Genomic DNA, 9,488 nt, shown 5'->3' on the forward strand with positions numbered 1-9,488 from the left:
CAGTCTAACTCCGTACTACAATAAACAAAAACATGGCCAAAACCAAGAGAGGCAGTTGACATCTCCTAGCCACCGTGGATTATAATCCACGTGGGAAATTTATCGCGAGGCTTGAGACAATCCCACCGCCTGTGTTTAAACAGCGGCAACGGCCACGTCGCTTCTGTGTGGACGCTATTTATACATTTGGAAGGGTTTGTCGAACGCGCTGCCAGAGTGAGAGGGGAATGAAGAGGAGTGAGAGAGCGGATGAGCCGAGGCGTTTGCCAGCCGCCCACTTTCGACAGCTGCGAAGTGCGCGCGGAGGTGGGCCAAGACATTTCACCCCGGTTATTTGGCACCACGAGGTGGTGGTGGTGGTGAGGGTGGGGGGGGCAGGGCACCACATGTGATCCCGACAGGCGCGTGTAAACATTCGACATCTCACTTATTTGACGGGGCTTTCGGGTCCGTTTCACTTTGGCCGCCCGTAACGTTCTGCGGCTGCCCGTTTGTGGTCTGAAACGGCCCCGTTGCAACGGACCGCGGAGGCGCCGGTTACATAACCGGGAGTGAACAGAGTCGGATTAGATTTAGATTTAAAGCTTTCGTGACTGCAGGGATTCATATTCTTGGTTTCTTTCGGTAAAGTCACGTAGAAGGGAAACAATAAAATAATTTTGTTTTATATTTTTATTATTTTATTGTTTCCCTTCTACGTGATTTTACCGAAAGAACCAAGAATATGAGTCGGATTAGGTTTGAGGGGGGAGGGGAGAGGGGGAGGGGCGAGGGGGGAGTGGGGGGCCAGGGTTATTATAGTTTTTTGGGGGAACTCTCCTTGTTCACTCAATTCCTTCCCTTTCACTGTTTAACACCACCACCCGTGCCTGATGATCCTAAACACTCCATTGTTGTATTCACCTTGCGTTTTGTGTGTATGCCGAACTTATTTCGCACCGTGTCTAGCTAATGGGAGGCGCGGGGAAAGATAAACGAAAGCCGTGTTCTTTTTTTATTGAGCTGATACATGAACTGTGAAGATGAACCGAAGTTAAACGAGCAAAAAAGGAACGTTATCATTTCGGCACACGACTTGTAGAGATTATGATGCATCACCATGCTCAGGGCTTTCGTTACGAGAATATTGACAGGCAGACGAGATTCGAAGCTTTCGTGACTGCAGGAATTACTCTTCGGTTCTTTCGGTACAGTCACGTAGAAAGAATTCTAGATTTGAAGTTTTCGTGACTGCAAGGATCCATACATACTCTTTGTTTTTTTTCGGTAAAGTCACGTAGGTAAAAAATATAAAATAAAATAAATAAAAATGAAAACAAATAAATTCAATCACGACGTTTCGATTGCAACACAAGCAATCATCATCAGGTGTTTTATTTTTATTATTTAATCATTCCCCTTCTACGTGACTTTACCGAAAGAACCAAGAAAATGAATCCCTGCAGTCACGAAAGCTTTAAATTGAAATATCTAGAATTCTGAAGACAAAATAAAGCGAGGAGGATTTGGCGTGCCAACTAATTCCCCAAAACACAGTTCTGGACTATTCTCGCTGAAAAAAATTCCCGCTTACACTATTTACCATGATGTTACAGTATTTGCATTTCAACCGTTGAGAAGAAGTATGTATTTATTCATATTTTGGATGGCCCCCCCTCAAAATCCGAGGGGTACAGGTGAATCGGGCACGGGAATGAGTGACGTTGCAATCAATCTGGTACAATCTCTCCGCTGGAGATGCACTCCACCGAGAAAGCGCATTTGGTATTCACGCCACTCCAATGGCACAGAGACTATCGGGAATGACGGAGAAATGCTGCCTTGATTCTACTGGAGCGTGGCCACAAGTGAGTTTCACGTCAATGGGATGGACGCCGCACGGGTGTGCGAGCGGGTGATGGAGTGACAGAGTGGGCGAGTGGGCGAGGGAGTTTGGTGAGTGGATAGCTAGGTGGGTGAGTGAGAGAGTGGTTTGGTGATTGAGTGCGTGGGTGGGTGGGTGAGAGAGTAGGTGATTGACAGGTTGGTGGGTGGGTGGGTGAATAAAAGAGTCGGTGAGGGAGTTGGTGAGTAGGTTGGTGGGTGGGTGAATGATTGATTGATTTAAAAAGTGGGTGAGAGAGCAAGTGAGTGGTTAGTGGGCGAGTGAGTTAAAGAGTGGATGAGGAAGGAGGTGATTGAGTGGGTGGGTAGGTTATCGAGGGGGTGAGTGGTGTTATAGTGGGGAGCGGTAATGTAGCAGGTTAGCGCACTGCGCTACGAACCCGGCGTCCCGAGTTCATTTCCTGCTCACGGCCAACGCCAGTGACGATTATTTGAACTGGTCCTGGGCTTCCCCTAGGTCGACTCAGTATTAAGTGAGTACTTGGTGCTGTGTGTAAACATCGCCACTAGGGAGACAAAGGCGGCCGGGCGTGGTGCTGGTTCACCCACCCACCCCCTCGTGTGCTGTGCCGGCCTTCATAGATGCTGTTCGCTAAACAGCACTTGCCCCAAGGCCGTAGCCATGGAGTCAACATTGGGGGGGATCAAATTTTCCAGGGGGTATGGGCCCCCCCCCCCAGAAAAAAATCTAAATTTGAAAACTAATTTCCTGCCTAAAATATTAAAAAAATCACTAACACATAGGATGGATTTTTTTTTTTACAATAATGTCTATAAATAGTGTATTCTATTATATTGCTCTGTTCTTTTCTTTTTTACCTTTTCTTGTTTCATTGTATGTAATGGCAGAGATTAGGGATTAATAAAGTACAACCATAACCACAATCATATAAACACAAATCTATTTTATAGCAATATATTGGGGGGGGGGCATTTTGAGCATATTGGAATATTGGGTAGGATGTGTCCCCCCCAATATATATTATAATTACGGCCTTGACTTGCCCATAACAGTGCGTTGAGGCTATCTTTTGTCTTTGTATGTCCCTGAAGTAAATGATTCAACACTTCTCCAGAATCTCTATTACCCTCTTGGCGAGCTCGCACCGCAGTGCTCCACCACGAACCCGGGCAATGAGCCGAGTTCCATTCCTGTTCACGATCAACAACGGTGACGGCCAATATTGGAACCCGTTGCTGGGCCTCCCCTAGGTCGACTCAGGCTTAAATGAGTGTGAACATCGGTGGCCGGGCGTGGCGTTGGCCATCCACTCCCTTCGCGTGCCGTCCTTGCGAGGTGCTCCTCGCTTACAGCACTTGTCCCTTACACGGCTGAGCACACACACCGATACCCCCCACTATCACCCCCCCCCCCCCCTCACAAACACACCGATACCCCCCCACTATCACCCCCCCCCCTCACAAACACACCGATACCCCCCACTATCACCCCCCCCCTCACAAACAGACCGATACCCCCCACTATCCCCCCCCCTCACAAACACACCGATACCCCCCACTATCCCCCCCCTCATAAACACACCGATACCCCCCACTATCCCCCCCCCTCACAAACACACCGATACCCCCCACTATCCCCCCCCTCACAAACACACCGATACCCCCCACTATCACCCCCCCTCACAAACACACCGATACCCCCCACTATCCCCCCCCCTCACAAACCCACCAAGACCCCCCACTATCACTCTCCCCCCCCCCCCTCACAAACACACCGATACCCCCCACTATCCCCCCCTCACAAACACACCGATACCCCCCACTATCACCCCCCCCTCACAAACACACCGATACCCCCCACTATCCCCCCCCTCACAAACTCACCGATACCCCCCCACTACCCCCCCCCTCACAAACCCACCGATACCCCCCACTATCACCCTCCCCCCCCTCACAAACACACCGATACCCCCCACTATCACCCCCCTCACAAACACACCGATACCCCCCACTATCCCCCCCCCTCACAAACACACCGATACCCCCCACTACCCCCCCCCCTCACAAACACACCGATACCCCCCACTATCCCCCCCCCCTCACAAACACACCGATACCCCCCACTATCACCCCCCCCCCTCACAAACACACCGATACCCCCCACTATCTCCCCCCCTCACAAACCCACCGATACCCCCCCACTATCCCCCCCCCCTCACAAACCCACCGATACCCCCCACTATCACCCTCCCCCCCCTCACAAACACACCGATACCCCCCACTATCCCCCCCCTCACAAACCCACCGATACCCCCCCACTACCCCCCCCCCCTCACAAACCCACCGATACCCCCCACTATCACCCTCCCCCCCCTCACAAACACACCGATACCCCCCACTATCACCCCCCTCACAAACACACCGATACCCCCCACTATCCCCCCCCCTCACAAACCCACCGATACCCCCCACAATCCCCCCCCCCTCACAAACACACCGATACCCCCCACTATCCCCCCCCCTCACAAACACACCGATACCCCCCACTATCACCCTCCCCCCCCTCACAAACACACCGATACCCCCCACTATCCCCCCCCCTCACAAACACACCGATACCCCCCACTACCCCCCCCCCTCACAAACACACCGATACCCCCCACTATCCCCCCCCCCTCACAAACACACCGATACCCCCCACTATCACCCCCCCCCCTCACAAACACACCGATACCCCCCACTATCTCCCCCCCTCACAAACCCACCGATACCCCCCCACTATCCCCCCCCCCCCTCACAAACCCACCGATACCCCCCACTATCACCCTCCCCCCCCTCACAAACACACCGATACCCCCCACTATCCCCCCCCCCTCACAAACACACCGATACCCCCCACTATCCCCCCCTCACAAACACACCAATACCCCCCACTATCCCCCCCCCTCACAAACCCACCGATACCCCCCACAATCCCCCCCCCTCACAAACCCACCGATACCCCCCACTATCACCCCCCCTCACAAACACACCGATACCCCCCACTACCCCCCCCTCACAAACACACCGATACCCCCCACTATCCCCCCCCCTCACAAACACACCGATACCCCCCACTATCCCCCCCTCACAAACACACCAATACCCCCCACTATCCCCCCCCTCACAAACCCACCGATACCCCCCACTATCCCCCCCCCTCACAAACACACCGATACCCCCCACTATCCCCCCCCCCTCACAAACACACCGATACCCCCCACTATCCCCCCCTCACAAACACACCAATACCCCCCACTATCCCCCCCCTCACAAACCCACCGATACCCCCCACTATCCCCCCCCCCTCACAAACCCACCGATACCCCCCACTATCACCCCCCCTCACAAACACACCGATACCCCCACTACCCCCCCCCCCTCACAAACACACCGATACCCCCCACTACCCCCCCCTCACAAACACACCGATACCCCCCACTATCCCCCCCCCTCACAAACCCACCGATACCCCCCACTACTCCCCCCCCTCACAAACACACCGATACCCCCCACTACCCCCCCTCTCACAAACCCACCGATACCCCCCACTACCCCCCACTCACAAACACACCGATACCCCCCACTACCCCCCCTCACAAACCCACCGATACCCCCCACTATCACCCCCCCTCACAAACCCACCGATACCCCCCACTATCCCCCCCTCACAAACCCACCGATACCCCCCACTACCCCCCCCTCTCACAAATCCACCGATACCCCCCACTATCCCCCCCCCTCACAAACACACCGATACCCCCCACTATCACCCTCCCCCCCCCTCACAAACCCACCGATACCCCCCACTATCCTCCCCCCCTCACAAACACACCGATACCCCCCACTACCCCCCCCTCACAAACCCACCGATACCCCCCACTATCCCCCCCTCACAAACACACCGATACTCACCACTACCCCCCCTCACAAACACACCGATACCCCCCACTACCCCCCCTCACAAACACACCGATACCCCCCACTACCCCCCCTCACAAACACACCGATACCCCCCACTATCCCCCCCTCACAAACCCACCGATACCCCCCACTATACCCCCCCCCCTCACAAACCCACCGATACCCCCCACTACCCCCCCTCACAAACCCACCGATACCCCCCACTACCCCCCCTCACAAACCCACCGATACCCCCCACTACCCCCCCTCACAAACCCACCGATACCCCCCACTACCCCCCCTCACAAACCCACCGATACCCCCCACTACCCCCCCTCACAAACCCACCGATACCCCCCACTACCCCCCCTCACAAACCCACCGATACCCCCCACTATCCCCCCCTCTCCACTATCCCCACCCAATAGACCTCCCCCCATCCACACCACAACCCCCCCCCACACAAGCTCACCATGTGAGCTCACCCACCCCCCACCCACCCACCCCCACCACCTTCCCTCTCGCTCTGCACGCCGCTCACGCCGACTTCACGGATCGCCTGGGAGAGTTACGAGCGAGCAACTTTGCTGACGTGTGTTTGGGAATAGCGCACACACTAATATACACACACGCGCGTACACACACGCGCACAGACACACATACACACGCGCGCGCACAGACACACATACACACGCGCGCGTACAGACACACACACACGCGCACAGACACACATACACACGTGCGCACAGACACATACACACGCGCGCGTACAGACACACACACACGCGCACAGACACACATACACACGTGCGCACAGACACACATACACACGTGCGCACAGACACACAGACACACGCGCGCACAGACACACACGCGCGCACACGGAGACACACGCGCGCGCGCACAGACACACACGCGCGCGCACGGAGACACACGCGCGCACAGACACACACACACGCGCGCGCGCACAGGCATAACCACGCGAAATCTCGACAACATTCCCGTGGATGCTCTGCAAAGCGACGACCCACGGGGCTCGCGTCGCCGAGACAGAGATGCGGTGTCGCCCTCTCGTTTAAAAAAAGGCGAGTGGCGTGTGGACAAACAAACAGAAAAATAAGCGAGTTGGACGTCGGCCGTCATGAAAAGGTAAATTAAGAGCTCGACAAGGCATTCACGTATCTTGAGAATGAGCAGAAGTAGGGGTGCGTTCACGCGAGCGGATGAGAAAGGTGCTCTGTGAGTTCACATCTCTCGTTGCAGCGTGTGCGCGCGTACTGCTGTGAGATTCGCGAAACGCTCCGAGTGAAGTTCCAGCGGCCGTGTTTGCACTCCGCACGTAGATAGCTTCTCTCTCGCACCCTACTTAGGCAGCCGTGCTCATCGGAAGTGCGGGGAAAGGACAACAAACTATGGGTCTCTGTGTGAGTCTGTGAGTCTCTTTTTTTCTTTCTTTCTTTTTTTTACGATCAGAGGAAACAAGAAGATGCTCGGTGTAGTCGGCACTTTGCTCCGTTCATCATTTCGTTTTTTTGTTTTTTATGCTTTGTTTTATGTAACCCCCCCCCCTCCCCTTTTAAATGAAAGACCCAACAAAATATGTTTTTTCTGCTCTCCTTACCCCTTCCCTCTCTCTCTACCCCACTCTCTGCCCCTCCTCTCTCTCTACCCCCCTCTCTGCCCCCCTCTCACTCTGCCCCCTCTCTTCCTACTCCATTTCGCTCTCTCTCGCTCACTCTCTCGCTCTCTCTTTTTTTATAACTACGACAAGTGCTGCATCTGCACGCAGCCCTTCACACAGTCAAACGGCCTCCGACGGGTAGCTTAGATCTGCATGTAGAGCTCTCCGGAGTCTCTGTGTGAGTATATGGGTCTCTCTGTGAGTCTATGGGGCTCGGTGTGAGTCTATAGGTCTCTGTGTGAGTCTATGTGTCTGTGTGTGAGCCTATGGGTCTCTCTGTGAGTCCATAGGTCTCTGTGTGAGTCGTTGGGCCTCTCTGTGAGACTATGGGTCTGTATAAGTCTATGGGTCTCTGTGCGAGGAGTTTATGGGTCTCTGTATGAGTCTATGGGTCTCTTTATGAGTCTATAGGTCTCTGTGTGAGTCTATGGGTCTCTCTGTGAGTCTATGGGTCTGTGTAATCTATGGGTCTCTGTGTGAGGCGTCCGTGTGTGTGTGGAGTCTTTGGGTCTCAGTGTGAGTCTATGGGTCTCTTTGTGAGTCTATGGGTCTCTCTGTGAGTATATGGGTCTGTGCAAGTCAATGGATCTCTGTGTGAGGAGTCTTTGGGTCTCTGTGTGAGTCGATGGGTCTCTGTGTGAGTCTTTGGGTCTGTGTAAATCTATGGGTCTCTCTGTGAGTCTATGGATTTGTGTAGGTCTATGGGTCTCTGTGTGAGGAGTCTATAGGTCTCTGTGTGAGTCTACGGGTCTCTTTTTGAGCCTATGGGTCTCTGTGTGAGTCTATCTAGGTATGTTGAACTTCTTTCACACCGTACTTAGCCAAGCGTACTCAATCAGAGGTGCGATTGCATTCGTGGCTAAAAGAAACCTAACGCTGCTTTGGAACAGACACGTGTATGTATACGCTCGAGATTTTATGGAATTTCAGGAACAACGGATTGGTCAGTCGGTCGCCCTTCTCAAACCACAGACGACCACGTTTGATGCAGTTGTATGTATGTTGAACTTCTTTCGCTAGCCAGCACCATCAATTCTGTAAATTATTGAACACTCATTGAGTCGTTATGCCTGGATACAGTATTCAACGTGTACGTTAAAACCTGAACTTCTTTCGCACCGTAGTTAGCCAACGGTGCTAACCAGAGGTGCGGGGGAAGGACAACAAACTATACATGTCTGTGTGAGTCTACAGGTCTCTCTGTGAGTCTATGGGTCTGTGTGAGTCTACAGGTCTCTCTGTGAGTCTATGGGTCTGTGTGAGTCTACAGGTCTCTCTGTGAGTCTATGGGTCTGTGTGAGTCTACAGGTCTCTCTGTGAGTCGATGGGTCTGTGTAAGTCTATGGGTCTCTGTGTGAGGAGTCTATGGGTCTGTGTGAGACTACGGGTCTCTTTGTGAGTCTATAGGTCTCTGTGTGAGTCTATGGGTCTCTCTGTGAGTTTATGGGTCTGTGTAAGTCTATGGGTCTCTGTGTGAGGAGTCTATGGGTCTGTGTGAGACTACGGGTCTCTTTGTGAGTCTATAGGTCTCTGTGTGAGTCTATGGGTCTCTCTGTGAGTCTATGGGTCTGTGTAAGTCTATGGGTCTCTGTGTGAGGAGTCTATGGGTCTGTGTGAGACTACGGGTCTCTTTGTGAGTCTATAGGTCTCTGTGTGAGTATATGGGTCTCTCTGTGAGTCTATGGGTCTGTGTAAGTCTATGGGTCTCTGTGTGAGGAGTCTCTATGTGTGGAGTCTTTGGGTCTCTGTGTGAGTCTACGGGTCACTTTGTGAGTCTATATGTCTCTGTGTGGAGTCTTTGGGTCTCTGTGTGAGTCTGTGGGTCTTTTTGTGAGTCTATGGGTCTCTGTGTGAACTTATGGGTCTCTTTGTGAGTCTATGTATGTATAACTTCTTTCGCACCGTACGTAGCCAACCGTGCTAATCGGAGGTGGGGGGAGGGGACAGGATAACAAACTAAAGACAAAAAGCAGTTCTAAAGAAATTAGTTTTCCATTTAGATTATTCAAAAGTGCACATA

The sequence above is a fragment of the Petromyzon marinus genome, chromosome 55 (genome assembly GCF_048934315.1).
Source record: "Petromyzon marinus isolate PM22_M1 ecotype Great Lakes invasive population chromosome 55, UKy_Petmar_22M1.pri1.0, whole genome shotgun sequence".
Lineage (NCBI taxonomy): Eukaryota > Metazoa > Chordata > Hyperoartia > Petromyzontiformes > Petromyzontidae > Petromyzon > Petromyzon marinus.